Source organism: Panthera leo, chromosome E2 (assembly GCF_018350215.1).
Source record: "Panthera leo isolate Ple1 chromosome E2, P.leo_Ple1_pat1.1, whole genome shotgun sequence".
Taxonomy (NCBI): domain Eukaryota; kingdom Metazoa; phylum Chordata; class Mammalia; order Carnivora; family Felidae; genus Panthera; species Panthera leo.
Genome location: NC_056693.1, coordinates 48,669,116 through 48,690,403, shown reverse-complemented (window position 1 = coordinate 48,690,403; position 21,288 = coordinate 48,669,116). Strand labels below are relative to the sequence as shown.

General features: G+C 44.5%; 1 protein-coding gene across 1 annotated transcript in view; it reads left to right on the top strand.

Moving 5' to 3' along the window:
- The first annotated feature begins 5,149 nt into the window (after positions 1-5,149).
- The window catches only part of LOC122208598 (C-type lectin domain family 18 member A-like), a 30,953-nt gene continuing 14,814 nt past the window's right edge, over positions 5,150-21,288 (top strand). Inside the window, exon 1 of the mRNA XM_042919822.1 lies at positions 5,150-5,671. The gene's annotated coding sequence lies outside the window, so the exon portion shown is untranslated. The remainder of the gene's footprint in view (positions 5,672-21,288) is intronic.

Below are 21,288 nucleotides of genomic sequence, written 5' to 3'. Positions count from 1 at the left end.
TCTAGCACTCTCCCCCTCACTCCGTCTTCTCCCCTCAAGCAGGGACCTTCATAAGCGCTGGAGGCAGGATATTATGTCGTTGTTCTTGTTTATTGATTCTCCAGTTCCCTGCGAGGTGTGGACTCTTCAGGGAGGAGGGCACTGGTGGAAAATCGGGAGTCTGCGGAGCCTGTACCACTGCGGACCCGGGGCGTGGCCTTGCCCCTCCCCATCTAGGCTCCCCAAGAGCACAGCCCCTCCCCTCCTCCACAGCTGTGTAACTTTCTAGAATTTAGTCGTTTGTGGGATACTCGGGTTGATTTTCTGTAAGGCCGGCAGGAGGGAGACTGGCGTGACCACGGTCGGGAAACCGAGCTCTGACCAGCGGCCGTTGGTCACAAATGGAATGTCTGGTAGAAACGAATGAGAGCCTCAAGTCACCTGTAAATGGGGATAAAAATTTGTATGTGGCACACAATATAGCATATTTAAATTTTTATTGATAATTTGAATGTATTAGTCTTCTTAAAATTTATTAAAATGTGGATTACAATTTTAAAACAATATAGATAATACAAAAATTTTAAAGCTCCCCAAATTCTGCATTAAAAAGTGATTCCTGGGTGCCTGGGTGGCTCAGTCAGTGAAACATGTGACTTTGGCTAGGGTCATGATTTCACGGTTCATGACTTCGAGCCCTGCATTGGGCTCTGGCCTGTCAGTGCTGAGCCTGCTTGGGATTCTCTCCGCCCCCCGCCCCCTCTCTCTGCCCCTCCCCCACTTATGCATGTTTTCTCTCCCTCTCTCAAAATAAATAACACAAACTTAAAAAAAGGTTATTCCCCACCCTTGTTTTCCTTCCAAAGTAATTAATTTGTTACCTGCTGTATCACAGGATAAGTGTTACTAGTGTTAATAGCTGCTATTTATCAGGGACTCACTTTGTGGCAGAACGGTGCCTTATAACATCCCTACGTATTCACCCTGTTCGGTAGACAGCCTTAACCCTGTTTGGGGGGGCAAGAAGCAGGTTCAGAGGGATAGAACATTTGCCTGGCAATACATGCCCTAAAAGGAGAGAATCCAGACTTTAAATAATTTTTTTTAATGTTTATTTTTGAAAGAGAGAGAGAGAGCGCAAGCAGGGGAGGGGCAGAGAGAGAGGGAGACACAGAATCTAAAGCAGGCTCCGGGCTCTGAGCTCTGAGCTGTCAGCACAGAGCCCAACGCGGGGCTTGAACCCAAGAACTGTGAGATCATGACGGGAGCCGAAGTCGGACGCTTAACCAACTGAGCCACCCAGGCGCCCCAGAGAGAGTCCAGATTTTAAAAACCCAAGCGATCCCATGTTTGTAAATTGCCTAGACCAATCAATATTAACTCATCCGACCCACACACCTGAGGCCTTTCCACCAGGAGCTGGGCAGACAAGCTCCCTGGGAGAGAATGAGGGAGGGCGTTTTTATATCCATACAGCCATCGGACAAGGCTGGTAAAAATACCAGCAGCAGGTGCCAGGCCGAGTCGGCTAAGTTCTTGCCATGGATCATTTTATGTATTAATCTATTTCTTTTTAGATTTTAATTTATTTATTTTTTATTTTTTAAAATTACATTCAAGTTAGTTAGCCTATAGTGCAACAATGATTTCAGGAGTAGATTCCTTAGTGCCCCTTCCCCATTTAGCCCATCCCCCCTCCCACAACCCCTCCAGCAACCCTCGGTTTGTTCTCCATATTTAAGAGTCTCTTCTGTTTTGTCCCCCTCCCTGTTTTTATGTTATTTTTCCTTCCCTTCCCTTACGTTCATCTGTTTTGTATCTTAAAGTCCTCCTATGAGTGAAGTCCTATGATATTTGTCTTTCTCTGGCTGACTACTTTCACTTAGCATAATACCCTCTAGTTCCATCCATGTAGTTGCAAACGGCAAGATTTCATTCTCTTTGATGGCCAGATAATGCTCCATCGTACATACGTACCACATCTTCTTTATCCGTTCATCCATCGATGGACATTTGGGCTCTTTCCTTACTTTGGCTATTGTTGTTAGCGCTGCTGTGAACATTGGGGTGCGTGTGTTCCTTCGAAACGGCACACCTGTATCCCTTGGATAAATACCTGGTAGTGCAATTGCTGGGTCCTAGGGTACTTCTATTTCTAATTTTTTGAGGAAGCTCCATACTGTTTTCCAGAGTGGCTGCACCAACTTGCGTTCCCACCAGCAGTGCAAAAGAGATCTCTCTCTCCGCATCCTCGCCAACATCTGTGGTTGCCTGAGTTGTTCACGTTAGCCATTCTGACAGGGGTGAGGTGGTATCTCGTGGTGGTTTTGATTTGTATTTCCCTGATGACGCGTGACGTTGAGCATTTTGTCATGTGTCGGTTGGCCATCTGGATGTCTTCTTTGGAGAAGTGTCTATTCATGTCTTTGGCCCATTTCTTCACTGGACTATTTGTTTTGTGGGTGTTGGGTTTGATAAGTTCTTTCTAGATTTTGGATACTAACCCTTTATCTGATACGTCGTTTGCAAATATCTTCTCCCATCCCGTCGGTTGCCTTTTAGTTTTGCTGATTGTTTCCTTCGCTGTGCAGAAGGTTTTTATTTTGGTGAGCTCCCAGTAGTTCATTTTTGCTTTCGTTTTCCTTGCCTCCAGAGACGTGTTGAGTAAGAAGTTGCTGCGGCCAAGGTCAAAGAGGTTTTCGCCTGCTTTCTCCTCGAGGATTTTGATGGCTTCCTGTCTTACATTGAGGTCTTTCATCCATTTTGAGTTTCTTTTGTGTGTGCGGTGTAAGAAAGCGGTCCAGGTTCATTCTTCTGCATGTCGCTGTCCAGTTTTCCCAGCGCCACTTGCTGAAGAGACTGTCTTTATTCCACTGAATATTCTTTCCTGCTTTGTCAAAGATTAGCTGGCTATACGTTTGGGGGTCCATTTCTGGGTTCTCTATTCTGTTCCATTGATCTGAATGTCTGTTTTTGTGCCAGACACGGGTCATTTTAGATTCATAACCACCCTCTGAGGCAGGTTCTACTGTTCCCAATTTGAAGAAGCTAAAACTCAGGCTCAGAGAGGTTAAAGAATTTGGTTGACTTAGAGGAGAAGTAGTGGAGGAAGGATTCCAATCCAGGCAGCACAACAGGAGGGCTTAAGCTCCTCAATTCTCTACTCTGGGGGCGCCTGGGTGGCTCAGTCAGTTAAGCGTCTGACTTCGGCTCAGGTCAGGATCTTGTGGCTCGGGAGTTGGAGCCCCGCGTCCAGTTCTGTGCTGACAGCGCGGAGCCTGCTTGGGATTCTCTCTCCCTCTCTCTCTGCCCCTCCCCCACTCGTGCTGTCTCTGTGTCTCTCAAAATAAATAAATAAGCTTAAAAAAGTCATCTCTAAAACACCAGTCGTCTACTTTGTTCATGAATCTGTCGTTTGGGCAGGGCTTGGTGGCGTCAGCTTATTTCCACCCCGTGTGGCATCGGCGGGGGGAGGGGGGGGCCTGAAGGCCGGGGGCTGGGACCATCTGAGGGTCACCACATGTCTATTGCCTGTGGCTGGTCGTCAGCTGAACACCTACACGTGGGCTCTGCCTGCCGCTGCTTGGCTTCCTCCCAGCACGGCAACCCAGCAACACTATCAGTCATTAGACGAGGCAAATTAAAACCACAATGAGCTATCACTACACCCTACCAGAATGTCTGAGACAAAAAAGACTGACCATGCGCAGGGGTGTCAAGGATGCTCTCGTACAAACATTTTGGAAAAGGGCCGGGCGGTCTGTTAGGAAGTTAAACATCCACTTACCCTGTGACCCAGCCATGTGACTCCAAGTTAATCACTGCGAAAGAAAGGAGAGTGTATACAAGGGCTTACACGTGAATGTTCACAGCAGCTTTATTTGAACGAGCCGACAATGAGAAACACCCCAAATGTTCACCAGCAGGCGAACAGGTAAGTAAATTATGGCATACGGTGAAGTACAATTCAGCAATAAAAATTAATTAACTATGGGTACATGGAATAACGTGGGCGGCTCTCAAAGTTACGACGCTGAGTGAAAGAAACCAGACAAAAAAGTGCATGCACAGTATTATTCAATTTACATAAAACGTTTAGAAAACGCAAACTGACCTGTGGTGCCGGGAAGCACGCCCGCGGTTGCCTGCAGATGCTAGAGGTGGGGAGAGGGAGGGATGACAGAGGGGCATCAGGAAACTTTTAGGGCTGGTGGATGTGTTCGACATCTTGACAGCGGTGATGGTTTCAGGGGCATACGCACGTCAAAATTTACCAAGCTGCACACTTTGAATACGTACAGCTTACTGTGCGTCCGTTGTATCTCAGCTTGGAAAATGAATACCAACTCGGGTGGAAGCAGAAAGGGCGTGTGGGGGGAGAGGCACTGTGGAGGCCATGTTGGAAAACATGACCTACCTCATTCACCAGGTGCTTCCAACATGCCGGGTACCGTGTGTGCTAAGTGCCTCGTGGCACTGGCGCCGAGTCCACCGGATAACCCAACCCGAAGGGAAGATGAGGAGGTGGCCAATTATCTATTGTTATGATTATCTTGGTTGCTATGACAGAACCACGAGGTCTGGGTCTCTCTGGGACGGAAGGATGTCTCAGGGCTCTGGTGAGCAGGCCATCAAGGCTTTTCTTCCCGAGCCGCAGGAGAAACTGCGGGCCACTTCTTGGGACAGTCAGGAAGCAGAGCAACGTGGAGAAACAGGTGGGGGCTTTGTGAGAGGGTGTGGGGACATGGCTGCCGAACTGAGAAGCTGGAAGGAGGCAGCAGAGGGGCCCCTCTTGGGCCGGAGAGTCCCCCCCCCCCCGCTTCTTCTGTTACATTAGCCCCTTTGGACAGGTAGGTGCCTGCTCTGGACCCTCTGGTGACTGCATCCAGCTTTCCTCTGGGAACCACCATGCTGTGACTCCAAGTCCCCAGAGACCCTCTGAAACTGCCCCCATGCCTCAGCTTCCAGAGGGCACAGGTGACCCAGGCCCAGCCAGCCCACTGATCACAGGGATGGGTTTGGGCAGGTGCATGGTCCAGGCTAGGTCGACCAACATCAGCCTCGGACCTCTGCTTCAAGTAACAGGAAGGAGACTCTTCCTTTTCCCCGAGGTGGCTACGCTGGCCAACCTGAGCCTTGGGCCCTGGGGGACATCTTTCCACCACGTGTGGAGAGCCTGCCCGCAAACCAAACGGAAAGAAAGACGGCTACAGAGCAGAGACAAAGAAAGGGGTGTGCCTCTGACATCACAGTTCAGGCCTGCGGACCCAGCCAGACCCGAGGCCTGGACCTCTCCGGGACTGGTTTCAGGGGCCAGTAAACCAAGTCCTCTGCTGAACTGCTTGCAAACCAAGTAGTCCTCTGTACTTCGCCCCAGCACTCAGATGCCCCACCCCCACCCCTCCAGGGGCTTTCCGAGAGACCCGGATATTGGGGTTGGCCCACAATTGCACCGCGCCTGTGTCTGTACACCGCCCCCCCACCGCGCCCCCTCCGCACCTAGGGAGGAAGCCGACGTCAGGCCCCTCGTTCTGGGGCCACGGTGAGGGCCTGGTTGGAGAAGCGCTGCACGCTCAGTCCAGCCTCGGGCTGATACGGAGAGAGATGGCTTTGCCACCAAAGCTCCCGAGTAGAGTCCCGGCGTCCTGGCGTGGCTGGGCCCTGTGTGTCTGGCTGCTGAGCTCTGTCTCAGGTGAGCTTGTCCCCTCTCCCTGTCCCAGATCCTAATTAGGCCTCTCGCTCCGTTTAAAATACTGTTTTAATGTTTATTTATTTTTTGAGAGAGAGCGAGAGAGGGGCAGAGACAGGGAGCAGGTTCCAGGCTCTGAGCTGTCCCACCACCGTGAGATCATGATCTGAGCCGAAGTCAGCCGCTCAACGATTGAGCCACCCAGGCGCCCCTCTCGCGTTTAATGGGGATGGAGGTTTGTGACTGTGGACAGATTCTGGTTTAGGAGCGTAGCGGGGACTATTGGAAGCGGAAGGCGGGAGAGCGGCTGGTGCACAGCCGGGTGGACCCCTCACTCCCACCTCCCATGAGGAACCTAGGCCTGAGTGACTGCAGGGTGCCGAGAAGGGGGGCGAGGGAGGTGCAGGGGCCGGACCTGGACAGACAGAGGGGCTTGGGCGGGGCAGTTGAGGGGTGGGAGGGGCGGTCTCGGTACTTGGGGAAGGGGTCAGATCACCCGTGCCTTGCGGTCCCGTGGAGCTGAACAGAAAGAGTAGAAACTGGTGACATTGATTAAGGAGGCACTGTATGCTAGACTTTATCTCATGGAATCCTTATGACAATTCTGTGAGGTAGATTCTACAACCCTCATTTTAGAGGGAGACTGAGGCTTAGATAAGGTGTCCACAGTCACACAGCTAGCTAGTAGATGGGGGTCTGGTGAAAGCGGTGGAGTTGGGGGGGTGTGTGTGACATGGGCTGGGGCATGACATTGGGGCCAGCAGGAGCAGCGGGAGGCTGGGGGCCATCCGGGTGGCAGGAGGTGACCCAGGCTCAAGAGGCTTTGGTGGAGGGGAGGACAGCTGTGTGACAGGATCTGCAGGACCTGGAGACTGGGACTTGTCTGCAGGCTGGGGAAGCTGGAGGATGGGGAATGCAGGGGTGGGGGGTGGATCTTCCTCACTCTAATTTGGTGGAAATGAGGCCGGAGAGAAACTGAGGAGCCCTCAGGGAAGAGCTACCCCCAGTACGCTTGTCCAGGAGCCAGGAGAGAGGGTGACGGAGAGATCCCAGGGACCGAGACTGAGGCACCGGAAGGGCTGATGGACGGGTGGGAGGGGAGCAGAGTGGGGTCAGCCCCTGGGGTTTGAAGGCAGACCGGGCTTTGACCCAGGAGTGGTCAAGGTAAGTGCCACAGAAAGGTCAAGAGAGAGGAGGGCGAGGAAATACCACTACGTCCTGGGTCTTGGTGTTCGAGCGTGATGGGAGAGACTTGTTCTTTTCAAAATGTGAAACTTTTCATTTCTGACGGTGAGAGTAAAGCCTGCAAAGTAAAATTACACAGCAGTAGATTTATTAAAAGCCCTAAGACCTCCCATGGTCCCGAACCCACACGCTACTGCTGTTAACGGTTAAACATTCCTTCAGGTTTGGGGATATTAGCAAAAACAGATACGTACGTGTGTAAGAGAATTCCCGTTCCTCCACATCTTTGCCGAGACTTGAGAATTACCTGTCTTTTTCATTTTAGCCATTGAGGTACGCGTGCGCCTGATGTCCTCCTAGTCTTTTTTTTTTTTTTTTTTTTTTTTTTAATCTCCCCATAGTCTTAGTTTCTGTTTCCCTGATGAATAATGGCATTGAGCGCGTTTTCATGTTTGTTGACCTTTAGGATATCCTGTTCTGTGAAGGGCCCGTTCAAATCTTCTGTTCATGTTTCTATTGGTTCATTTGACTTTTTGTTAATGATTTATGGGAGATCTTTATATAACTAAAAATCTAAATAGAACTCCTCTGTTGGTTATTTGTGTTGTATCTTCCAGTCCATGGATCTTTTCACTGTTGTTAATGGTGTCTTCTGATAAACAGCCACCCCCAATTTTAATGTTGTTTACATAATAGTTTTTCCATTATAACGGACTTTTTTTGGTGTCGTATTTAAGAAATCTTTGCCTACTAAGATTTCTTTCCGAGGTTTATGCTGGTAAAGATATTCTCGGGGTGCCTCGGTGGCTCAGTTCATTAAGCTTCTGACTTCGGCTCAGGTCACGTTCTCACAGTTTGTGAGTTCCAGTTCCGCATCAGGCTCTCCGCTGTTAGCGCGGAGCCCACTTAGGATCCTTTGTCTCCCTCTCTCTCTGCCCTTCCTCTTCTCGTTCTTTCTCTCGAAAGAAAGAAAGAAAGAGAAGGAAGGAAGGAAGGAAGGAAGATACTATCCTATGTTTTCTTCCAAGCTTTCCTGTTTTACATTCCAGATTTAGATGTGTAATCCAGCTGAAATTTTTGGTTGTAATCCAGTAAGAGTTGGAGGTTAAAGTTCACTGCTTGTGCAAAACAAACAAACAAACAAACAAAGAAACTCACTGCTTGTGCATATGTGCATATCCAGTTGACCCAGCACAAAAGGACTGTCCTTTCTCCATAGCCTTATAGCATCGCTTTGTCATAAAACTGTAGACACGTTTTGGATTCTGGCTCATGTTCCACTGATCCCTTGTGTATTCTTGCACCAATACCACACTGTTTTCATTACATCAGCCCCTTGAAAGTTTTGGTTCTTGGGAGTGTAACTCCTCCAGCTCTGCTGTTCTTCAAGATTGCCCTAGATATTCTAGGAACTTTACATTTGCATAAAAATTTTAGAATCAGCTTATCATTTTCCACAAAAAGACCTGCTGGGGTTTGATGGGAACTTTTAAATGTACTAAGACTTGTTTTATGGCTCCGAAGACGAGCTAAGTTTGACGCTGTGTATCACTTTAGGAAAAACTGACAACTCCATCACAGTGAATGGTTTAATGCATGCGCGTGGTATCTGTCTCCACTTACTTACATTGTAAACATTTCTTTCAATAATGTTGTGTAGATTTCAGTGTAGAGGACTTGCATAGTTTTAGGAGATTTATTTCTAGGGAGGGCACCTGGGTGGCTCCGTCGGTTAAACGTCTGACTCTTGATTTCGGCTCAGGCCATCATCTCACAGTTCTAGAGTTTCAGCGCCACATGGGGCTCCACGCTGACAGCACGGCGCCTGCTTGCCATGGTCTCTCTCTCTCTCTCTCTCTCTCCCCCTCCCCGTCTGCAGCTTGTGTGCGTGCTCTCTCTCTCCAAATGAACTTAAAAAAAAAGATTCATTTTTAGGTATCTGTTGGTTTTGATGCTATCATAAGTAGTATTTTGTTAATTTTATTGTCTATTTATAGTTAATATAGAACTGTAACTTATTTTTCTATACTTACCTTATATCCAGTGACCTTGATAAACTCATTTATTAATTCTAACAGATTATACATTTAAAATTTTATTATGTTTACCACTAGGTTGTCTGCAAATGCGATTTTATTTCTTCTTTAACAGTCCTTAGGTGTTTTTAGAAACAACTTCTGTGAAGTATACGTGTCACGCGATCCACTCAGTTTAGCTGCACTGTACAATTTAGTTGTTTTCAACAAATGTACCAAGTTTATCGGTACATTTACCAATGTACCAGTGCAACTATAACCAGCATTGAGTCTTAGAGCACTTTTATCATCTGGATAGATGCCCCGGGTCTCTTTCCAGTTATTGTGTCAGCAGCACTCACACATTTCTTGACCCATCACCTTCTTATTTTCATTTACTTCTAAATACTGCTATACTTCCAGATTTACTCTTTGACCCATGGGTTATTTAGAACTAAGTTATTTTCCAAACATTTGGGAATTTTCCAAACATCTTTGTCATTGGTGTCTAATTGAATTCCACTGTGGTCAAAGAACATTGTGTGTGTGACTTGAATCCTTTTAAATGGATGAAGACTTGTTTTATGTTCAGAATATGATCTAAGTTGATAAAGGTTCCGTGGTTCAAACCTTATTTGTTTTCAAATAAGGTTCAAACCTTATTTGAAAAATAAGTGTAATTGGGGGTTGTTGGGTGGAGGGCTCTGTAAGTACCGTTTTGTAAATGGGTCGATGGTATTATTCAAGGCATCTGTATCCTCAGCGATTTTCTACCTACTTGTTCTATCAAATATTAAAAGATGGGTGTTGAAATCTCTGGCCGTTATTGTGGATTTGTCTGTCTTTCTGTGCAGTTCTATTACTTTTGCTTCTTTTATTTTGAAATTCCATTATGTGTGTAAGTGTTTAAGATGGTTACATTCTCCTAATGAATTGAACTCTTTAACATTATGAAATAAAACTTTTTACTATTAGTAGTATTCTTTGCCCTGAAATCAACTTTATCTGATTTTGATACTACCCCTTCTATTAAAAAAAAAAAATCATAGTAGCATAGTATGACATTTCCATCCTTTTTCTTTTAAATTATTTTTGTCCTTATGTGGGTTTGTTGTGGATGGAATATCCACAGGATTCCTGTCCAATCAGACTTTCAATTGAGGTGTTTAGACCACTTACATTTAATATGGTTATTGAAATGGCTGGGTTTATGTCTTTCTGGTGGAATGACCCTTTTACATCGTTAAGTGTACATCTTCATCTCTTCGTACTATTTTTTGCCTTGAAGCCTATTTGATCTGATGTTAGCATAGGTGTATCAGTGATAATGATACTTTTACTTTCAGTGTTTTCAAGGCCTAATATTTAGGGTGTGATCTTTGTTAGCAGGTTATAGTTGTTAGATTTTGATCCATTCTGTCTATCCTAGTCTTTCAATTGTAGAATTTAGTCCCCTTATATTTAGCGTATTTACTAATATATTTGGGTTTATACCTACTATAGTCCTTGTTTCTCGTTCCCTTTTCTCTTATTTGTTGTCTTCTTTTGCATTCTTTTTTTTTTTTTTTTTCAATTTATTTTTGGGAGAGAGAGGGAGACAGAGTATCCCAAGTAGGTTCCACATTGTGAGTGCAGAGTCCGACGCAGGGCTCAGACTCACTAACTGTGAGATCATGACCTGAGATGAAATCAAGAGTCAGATGTTCAACCAATTGAGCCACCCAGGTGCCCGTGGATTCTTTTAAAAAATATTCCCTCCTCTAAAAACTTGTTAATTATACGTTCTTTTATTATTCTTTTAGTGGCTACTCCTACAGATTAAAATATGCATTTCTGACTTCATGGTCTAATATAATACTACTTTGACCACTTCTCTAATGAGGCTATAATGTTAGAGTATTTTAACTTCACTTGCCTCCTCCCAACTTCTGTGTTGTTCTTACAAGACATTTCAAGTCGACATTTCTATTGCTTTGTACAGACAATATTTATTTATATTTAACTACATATTTACCCTTTCTGTTACTCTTCATTCCTTCATGCATTTCCCTGTTTCCATCTAGGGTCATTTTTCTTTTGCCTGGAGATTTCCCTTTAGGATTCCTGTAGGTGACATATTATCTCAGCTTTTATCTGGGAACGTCTTTATTTTCAAGACGGTTTCATTAGGTAAGAAAAAATTCTATGTTGACAGGTTTGTTTGTTTTCACGCAAGAACTTTAAATGTCTTTTCATTGTTTTCTGGCTTCCATCATCTCTGATGAGAAGTCATCCATCAGTCTTTGTGTAACACAGTACAATGATCAAAATGAAGAAGCCAACGTTAATATGATTCCATCTACAAATCTTACTCAAAATTCACCAGTTTTCTCTCCAATATTCTTTAGAGTAATATATATAATATATATATATTATATATATATTATATATATATAATATATATATATTATATATATATTATATATATTATATAATATATATATATTATATATATATTATATATAATATATTATATATATATGGTCTCTCTCTATATATGGACCATATATATATATGGTCCAAGATCCAATCCATGATCACACACTGCATTTAGTTATCATGTCTCTTTATTCTCCTTTCATCTGGAACAGTTCCTTAGTTTTCACCTTTCACGATGGAGTACAGGCCAGTTATTCTGTAGAATATATGTCAACTTGGGTTTGATGCTTCAAACCTGATGTTTCCTCGTGATCAGATTCAGGCATGCATTTATGACAGGAATACCACCAAAAGATTGTGTTCTCAGTGCCCCGTATCAGGAGGCACATGATGTCTGTTTGCCCCTTTCCTGTTGATATTCATTTTGCTCACGTGGCTGGGTGCCTGGGTGGCTCATTCAGTTCCGCGTCCAGCTCTTGATTTGGGCTCAGGTTATGATCTCACTGTTCATGGGATCGAGCCCCGGTCAAACTCTGCCCTGATGGTGTGGAGCCTGCTTGGGATTCTCTCTCTCCCTAGCTCTGCCCCTCCCCCACTCGTGCTCTTTCTCTCTCAAAATAAATAAATAAATAAACAAATAAATAAATAAATAAATAAACTTACCCAAACCCAAAATGTTTTATCATCTGTTGATGCTTCTTGTCTGAGTGATGATTCCTATGGTGGTTGTCAAATGGTGGCTTCCTAATTCCAGAATTCCTTCTACAATTAGAAGTGTATGGAATGCAGTTTTAATGGAGTTCCATCTACTACTCATTTGCCTTGTTCCTAGGGCTGACCCGTTTGGGACCTTGAACTGAAATCCTGGTGTATACAGCAGAGGGTTTCCTTTTGAGAGATGTCAAACTCTGATCATTTATCTTCTCAGCACCGTGACTCTGCAAAATTCCGCTCTGCTTCACAGAGGTTGGGCTTAGCTTTTAAGGTTCCCATCTTATAAAATTTCAGACTTCAGGTAATGGTGATAACTGAACATATATTTGAGGTTCCTCAGGCTTTCGGTTTTGTCACTGCAGCCTGTGGGATTATAAACGGCTCTGCTGATTTCTCTTGTCTCACCTGCAGCCTTCCCCCTGGGGAAAACCCTGATCCTTAGCCTCTTGCCAGAATTGGCAATTGCAGGTGGCTGAAAGGTGTCACTTTGCACCTCCGTGGTTCCTCCCTCTGCACATCCTTAACCCTTCTGGCCACTGTTGCTTCTGTACCTCTCTTAAACCTGAAATATCGTCTGTTCCTCTGGCTTTTCTAGTTGTTTTCAGTGGGAACATTATTTGGCTGCCAACAACTCCATCCTACCCAGAAGTGAGAGTTCTTCATTTTTCTTTTATGGGGCCTGCATAGTACTGCATAGACCGGGTGTCTCATTTAAAACTTTATCCTCTCCTCTAATTACATGTATTTTCTCATTATAACAGTCCTGTTTGTAGGTCTACCAATATACCTGAGTCCAGTTATTTTCCTAAGGTAAATTTATGGAAATAAAATTGCCAGATCACAGAGTGTGATGATGTACAGTTTTGACAGGTATTGTCAAATAGCCTTCTGGTGAGACGGTACGCTTCGGCTGAGCTGACAGTGTCTAATAAAGGACTACTGAGTTGTTTTGAGTGGGTCACTATCCTCTCTGCCTCTTCAGGTGCCTCAGAAGTCCTCCAGCCCTCTCTGTTCCAGCCTCGGTCTTCTGTGGTGAGTGGACGAGGCAATCCACAGATCTGGTGTGTGGTGCACGGAAGCCCTGCCTCTGTATTAGGCCCTAAAAAAGCCTAGAAAAAGAGAAAGAGCCTATAGGATGTGTGTATGGAGGGTGAGGTTTATTTTAAGGATTTGGCTCACCAGACTGTAGGGGCTGGTAAATCCAAAATCTGTAGGGCAGTGGACATGGTGGAGACCTAAGAATGTTTGATGTTGGGTTCTTGAGTTCAAAGGTAGTCTAGGGGCTGAACTCCTTTTTCCTCTGGAGACCTTGGTGCTTTTTTTAATGCACTGAAGTGAATGGATGTGGCCCACCCACGTTATAGCGAGTGATCTGCTTTAGTCAAACAGTCGACTGTCAATCATATCTAGAAAATACCTGTACAACAATATCCAGAGGAGTACTTGACCAAACTTCTGGACACCATGGCCTAGCCAAGTTGATGCATAAAATTAATCGTCCTAGGGGTGCCTGGGTGGCTCAGTCAGTTCAGCATCTGACTCTTGATCTTGACTCAGGTCACGCTCCCAGGGTCATGCTCCCACAGTGTGGGATCAAGCTCGTGTCCAGTTTGGACACTGCAGAACCTGCTTGGGATTCCCTCCCTCTCCCTCTCTCTCTCTGTCTCTCTCTCTCTCTCTGTCTCTCTCTCTCTCTCTGCCCTTCCTCAGCTTGTGTGTATACAACTCTCTCAAAATAAATAAACTTTAAAAAAAAGTAATCATCCTAGCTTCTATCTACTTGCTTGTAAAATTAGCAATGATACTTTTTTTTTGCAAGACTCAAACAATGTGTATAAAATGCTTGGCTCCTTGCACAACAATCAGTGCCTGAGAGCTGCCTTTGTTACTACTCTTTTTTTAAGCATTGGCCTTTTAATTTTATTATTTTTTTCATGTTTTTTTATTTTTGAGACAGAGTGCAAGGAGGCGAGGGGCAGAGAGAAGGAGGCACAGAATCCGAAGAAGGCTCCAGGCTCTCAGCTGTCCGCACAGAGCCTGATGCGGGGCCCAAACCCACGAACTGTGAGATCATAACTTGAGCTGAAGTCAGACGCTTAACCGACTGAGCCACCCAGACGCTCCTTTCTGGCAGCTTTTCCAATGGAAGTTCAGCAGAATTGTGGGAGGGAGAAATTCCAGTGGCAACACACATGGAGGGTTTGGACGCAAAAAAGCAAGTTCCCATTCTCCTTTCCAAATCTACTTAGTCCAGAGCTCTGGGCCTGATGAAACACTTGCTTGTTCTAGACTCCACCTTTTCTTCTCAAAATGCTTTGTAAATGTGTGTTCCCTCTACTCTTCTCAGTAAGGGTTAGGCACAGATTCTCTCCATATGACCTAGTGCCACACCTACTCTCAAATGTAAAACTCTCTTTGCCTAGCTAGGCTTTGCCTTCCTCCCCCAGGCAGGATTCCAGAACTCACACTCCAGCTGCTCAGCCAGCCAGGAGCCAAGAGGAACAGGAGATGGGCACACAGCCTCCAGGCTCCTGCAAACTCCAGCCCCCCACTGAGGCAGGGGCAGGATCTGGAGACTCTGGAGGGTGGGGGCCCCTCCAGCACCCAGACGCCATCCCCAGACAGAAGCAGCCCTGACCTAAGTGAGCCAGTCTTGGGCAATTTCAGGCTTCTCCCTGATCATCTGCCCCAAACAGGCAAAGGCTTCCGGTCTTATTATATTTCCAAGAGCTTAAGTATGAGCTTTTTGTGACTAATGTTTAAGTTTATTGATGTATTTTTGAGAGAGAGCATGCAGGGGAAAAGCAGAGAAAGAGAGAGAGAGGAAAAAGAGTGAGAGAGAATCCCAAGCAGGCTCCACACTGTCATTGCAGAGCCTGGTACGGGCTCAAGCTCACCAACCTCGAGGTCATGCCCTGAGCTGAAATCAAGAGTTGGATGCTTAACCGCCTGAGCCACCCGGGCACCCCTGTGGCTAATTTTTTTAATTTAATTTTTATTTTTATCAAAGTAACACAGACACCAGTTTTAAGTTGAGCAATACTACGAGGCCGATAACGAACGATAAACAGCAGGTCCCTGAACAACCCCACCCCTGCAATTCTCAATCAACTCTTACAGCTCTTTCTTCTGGTCATTAACTCAACCTCCTCAGTCGCCCTTATACTCGTATTTCTCAGACTTGAAGCCCAGATACTCTCTACCGACTTAGACGGCCACGTAGCTCTCACCCCACCCCCATACTTGTCCCTTCCTCTTGCCACCTATTTTTAAACTTTGTCTTTCTTCTCCTTTTTGGATTACATCGATATTATTTATACTGTTTGACTTCATAAAATTTATTCTCAGCCGAGCCATGTCCTGTGTTATGGATACATTTCTTTTTCCGTTTTATTATCAAAGATTTCAAAGGTACTGCAAAGTTGAAGGATTTTTGCAGTGAATGCCCAAATACCTAATGCTAGATCCTACCATTCTACTAAACATCCTTTGTCATGTGTTTGTTCACCTAGTTATCAATCAGTCTTGGTTTGGGCACATTTCAAACTAAACTACAGACATAGGGACACGTCGCCCTAAAAATTTTTCGTGTGGTATCTCTGTCTGGTTTTGGTATCTGTGCGATGCTGGACTCATAAAATGAGTTGGTGTTTCCTACTGTTTGTTTGTTCTCTTAAACAGCTTTAGAGGGATATATTTTACCTGCCAGGAATTGCATCCATCATATATGTACAGTTGAATGATTTTCAGTCCGTTTATACATTTGGGCATCTGTCCCCACAATCCAGGTTCAGAACCTTTATGTCGCCCCAAAAAGTTCTCTCATGAAATTTAAAAAAATTTTTTTGATGTTTATTTATTTGTGAGAGAGAAAGAGAGAGTGTGAGCAGGGGAGGGGCAGAGAGGCAGACACAGAATCCGAAGCAGGCTCCAGGCTCTGAGCTGTCAGCGCAGAGCCCAACGCGGGGCTTGGGCTCATGGGCTGTGAGATCATGACCTGAGCTGAAGTCAGACGCCTACCCGACTGAGCCACCCAGGCGCCCCTCTCTCATGAATTATAGTCAAGCCCTATTCCCATCCCCAGGCAACCTTTTTTTTAAAGATTTTTGATTTTTTTAAGTACACCCAACAAGAGGCTGGAACTCACAACCCCAAGATCAAAGTCGCGTGCTCTACACAAGCCAGCCAGCCAAGCACCCCCTCCCCTAGACAACCACTGATCTGTTTTCTGCCTCTAGAGAGTTGCCTTTGTGGACATTTCCTATAAACGAAATCGCCCAACATATCACTTGTGTGATTCCACTCCCCTAGCTGAAGGTATTTGAAGTTCATCCAAGTTGTACTATGACTCAAAAGCATGTTCCATTACCGTCAATTATATCTCAGTAAAGCAAGGTGGGGAAAACGTTTGGTCCTTTTGAATGCCGAATGGTGTTCCATTTTATGGCTAAACACAGTTTATCAGTTCAACATTTCAAAGGACATTGGGTTGTTTCCAGCTTTTGGCTGTTATGAATGTTACTGCTGCCATCACTTGTGGACAAGTCTTTGTATGGACGTGTGTGTCTGTCTCTCCTGGACAGATAACTAGAAGTAAAATTTCTGGGGTTCGTGGTAAGTATATATTTGACTTTCTAAGAAACTGCCACACTCTTTCCAAAGTGTACAGTTTTACCCGGCCACCAGCAATATATGCGGGTTCCCATTTCACCACATCTCACTCAAACTTGGACCTGTCTTTCGGACTATCCTTTCTCCTGGGTGTGTGATGGTATCTCATTGTAGCTTTAATTTTCATTTCCTTCGTGACTAATGATGTTTAGCATCTTTTCGTGTGCTTTTTCTCCATTCATATGTCTTTTTGTATGAAACATCTATTAAAATCTTTTGCCCTCCCCCTTTTTTAGAGAGCGCGCGAGAGAGAGCATGAAAGGGACAGAAGGTGAGAGAGAATCTTAAGTGTGAGTGGGGGAAGGGCAAAGAAAGAGGCAGAGACAGAGAATCCCAAGCAGGCTCCACACCGTCAGCACGGAGCCCGACATGAGGCTCAGTCCCACAACCCTGGGATCATGACCTGAGCCAAAATCAAGAATCTGATGCTCAACCCACTGAGTCACCCAGGTGCCGCACCCATTTTTAAAAATGGTCGTTTGTCTTCTCATTATTTCATTGTAAGAGTTCTTTGTGTACTGCATATGAGTCCTTTACCAGATATATGATTTAAAAATATTTCCTATTGGGGAGTCTGGGTGGCTCAGTCAGTTAAGCATCTGACTTTGGCTCAGGTCATGATCTCACAGTTGATGAGTTCAAGCCCCTGCGCCGGGCTCTGTGCTGACAGCTCAGAGCCTGGAGCCTGCTTTGGATTCTGTGTCTCCCTCTCTCTCTACCCTTCTCATGCTCTGTCTCTATCTCTCAAAAATAAATAAACATTAAAATTTTTTTTTCTCTCAATTTGAGGCCTGTCTTTTCATCTTCACATTGGTGTCTTTTGAGAGTCAAAATTTTTAATTTTTATGAAATTACTGATTTTTTGGTTTTATGAATTGTCTTTTTGGTGTCATATCTAAGAAATCATTGCCTGACTCAGGGTCACAAAGATATTCTCCCATGTTTTTTTCCCCCTAGATCTTTTACAGTTCTTGCTTTTATATGTAGGCCTATGATTCATTTGAAATTCATTTTGTGGGTACTCTGAAATAACTGTAAATTTGTGTTTTTGAATATGGATATCCAATGATCCCAGCACCACGTGCTGACAAGATTATCCTTTCCCCCAGTGAATTGTTCTGGCACCTTGGTCAAAAATCAGTTGACCATAAAACTTAATGTTTCTTTCTGAGCTGTCTATTCTGTTCCCTTGATCTGTAGGTCTATCCTTTCTCTAGAGCGCATATTTGTGATTGCTATAGTTTCACTGCACATTTTGAAATCAGGTACAAGTTCTCGATCTTTGTTTTTTTTGTTTTTTTTTTTGAAAACAATTTGGTTATTCTAATTCCTTCACCTTTTCCATGTACATTTTAGGATCTATTTCTCACCTTCTTTTATTTCTCTTTAAACATTTTTTTAACGTTTATTTGAGAGAGAGACAGACAGAGACAGAACTCAAGCAGGGGAAGGGCAGAGAGAGAGGGAGACACAGAAACCAAAGCAGGCTCCGGGCTCTGAGCTGTCAGCACAGAGCCCAACACGGGGCTTGAACCCATGAACTGTGAGATCACGACCTGAGCTGAAGTCGGCCACTTAACCGACTGAGCCACCCAGGCGCCCCCTATTTTGGATTGTTTATTGCTAATTTATAGAAATACAATTGATTTTGTCTATTCATTTTATATCCTAAAACCTTTGTGGTAGGGTTTTTTTTTAATTTTTATTTTTTAATTTTTGAGAGAGAGAGAACATGAGTGTGAGGGAGGGGCAGAGGAAGAGAGAGAGAATCCCAAATAGGTTGCACGCTCAGCACAGAACCCGACATGGGGCTCAATCTCACAACCCTGGGATCATGATCCAAGCTGAAACCAAGAGTTGGGTATTCAACCCCGGGCACCCTAGTAGTTTTTTAAAACATTCCTCAGGATTTTCTACATATAGGAGCCTATCATTTGCAAATAAAGATAGTTTTACTTAACTCTTTTCCCTTCTGGATGTCTTTAGTGTTCTCACCTTCTCGCACTAATCACACATCCAATAACATAATGTGGAATAGGAGTGGTGAGAGTACACATTCTCGCCTTGTTTCTGATCTTAGAAAGACAGTGTTTAGTCTTCCACCATCAAGTATGATGTTTGCTGTAGGATTTTCACAGGGTCTGTATTTGTTTGCCAGGGCTGTCATAACAAAGTACCAGACTGCGTGGCTTAAATAACAGAAATGTATTTTACTCACAGTTGTGGAGGCTAGAAAGCCCAGATCAAGGTGTAACAGGACCGGCTTCTTCTGCAAGATGTCTCCTAGGCTTATAGACGGCCACCTTCTATGTCTTCACATGATCTCCTCTCAGCGTTTATGTGTATCCTAACTCCTCTTCCTATAAGAGCATCAGTCATATTAGGTCAGGGCCCACCCCCATGACCTCCTTTAACCTTAATTACCTCTTTAAAGACTCTGTCTCCGGGGCACCTGGGTGGCTCAGTCGGTTGAGCATCAGACTCTTGATTTCCACTCAGGTCATGATCTCACGGTTCGTGAGATCGAGCCCCGCATCAGGCTCTGTTCTGACAGTGTGGAACCTGCTTGGGATCCTCTCTCTCCCTCTCTCTCTGTCCCTCCCCTGCTTGTGCTTTCTCTCTCTCTGTCAAAATAAATACACATTAAAAAAAAAAGTCTCTGTCCTCAAATGTATTCCAATTCTGAGGTACCAGGATTCGTACTTCAATATATACATTTGGGGAGGAGGACACATTCCAGCCCATAACAGGGCCCTTTATCCGGATGAGGATTTTTTTTTTTTCTATTCCCAGCTTGTTGAGAACTTTCACAAGGAATTGGCTTGGGATTTTATCAGATACTTTTTTTGTGTCTTTGGGGTGATTGTGCGGGTTTTGCCCTTTGTTCTATTACATTACCTGACTTTCTTTTTTTAAACGTTTATTTATTTTTGAGAGAGAGACAGAGCGTGAGCAGGGAAAGGGCAGAGAGAGAGACAAATACAGAATCCGAAACAGGCTCCAGGCTCTGAGCTGTCAGCACAGAGCCTGACACGGGGCTCGAACTCATGAATGGTGAGATCATGACCTGAGCCGAAGTCAGACTCTTAACTGACTGAGCCACCCAGGTGCCCCATATTAACTGACTTTTGTTAATGCTCAACCAACCTTGCATTCCTGGAGTAAATCCTACCTGGTCATGGTGTTGAATCCTTTTTCTATGTTACTAGGTAAGTAATATTTTGTAGAGGACTTTTGGGTCAGTATTCATGCCATATTCATAATATTGATCAATAGTTTTATTTTCTTGTGACATCTTTGTCTTGCTCTGATATCAGTGTGATACCAACCTTACAGAATGAGTTGGGAAATGCTCCTCCATTTGTGCTTTCTGAAACGTTTATGTGTGATTGGTATTACTCCTTCCTTAAATATTTGATGGGATTCAGCAATGAAGTTGTTTGCACCTAAACTTCTCTTTCTGAGAGGATTTTTGCTTACTCATTCGATGCCTTCCATTGTGATTGGTCTATTCAGATTTCTTATTCTTCGTGAGTCAATTTTAGTAATTTGTCTTTCTAGGAATTTTTCCATTGTACTTACATTGTCTATTTTATTGACATAAAGTTGTTCTTAATATTCCAAGTTTTTTTTATTTCTGCTGTATCGGTTGTTATGATGTCTCCCTCCTGAATTGGGTTATTTTGTCTTTTCTTTCTTTCTTTTGTTTCTTTCTTTCTTTCTTTCTTTTGGTTGCTAAAAGAAAATTTAAATTGTACAGTCACGTTGATAGCGACTTGTAGTAATAATCAATTTCCTTTTGATTTACTTTATTTTTGTAGAGGGAGGGGGAGGGGCAGAGGGAGAGGAAGAGTGAGGTAGAGAATCTTAAGCAGGCTCCACACCCAGCACAGAGACTGACACAGGGCTCGATCTCACCCCATGAGATCATGACCTGGATCATGACCTGAAATCTAGAGTGGGATGCCTAACCGACTGAGGCACCCAGGTGCCCCAACAGCAACTTTATTCATAATAAACAGAAGCTTAAAACACCCCAAGTGCCCATCAATAAGAGAATGAAAATCCAATGAAATACTACCAGCCAAACAAACAAAGCAACCTACTGATACAGACCACAACACGGGTGAATCTCATAGACCTGGAGAGCAGAGGAACCTAGGCCTTGAAGGGTGCGTATCCTAGGAGTTGGTTTATATGGAATTCAGAACAATAAAACTAATCTGTGGTGGTAGAAATCAGACTAGAAGATGCTTACTGGGACAATCTGCCAGGCAAGAAAGGAGGTGCCCACCCCAAATATTCAGCAGGCTCCTGTAAAAAGTCTGGACCCAGAACTAAATGTCACGTAAACCAAGGCACAAGGCCTGCTTAACACCATTGGACACTGACACTCAAGAGTGGAAGTGACAATCCCAGGGTCACACAGGGTATCTCAGAACCCAGGCAGTCAGAAGTCTGGTGTTTTATCACCTTAGTTCCTCCTCTTCTAGCTCCTGAAGCTAGGCTCGCCCTGGCCTCCATTTGCAGTGGGCCAGGGCCCCTCAAAAGTCACTCCCCCCCGGGCCTCAAAATATATTTTCCGACCTGTCCCAAGTGCCGGGCATCGTGCTACAC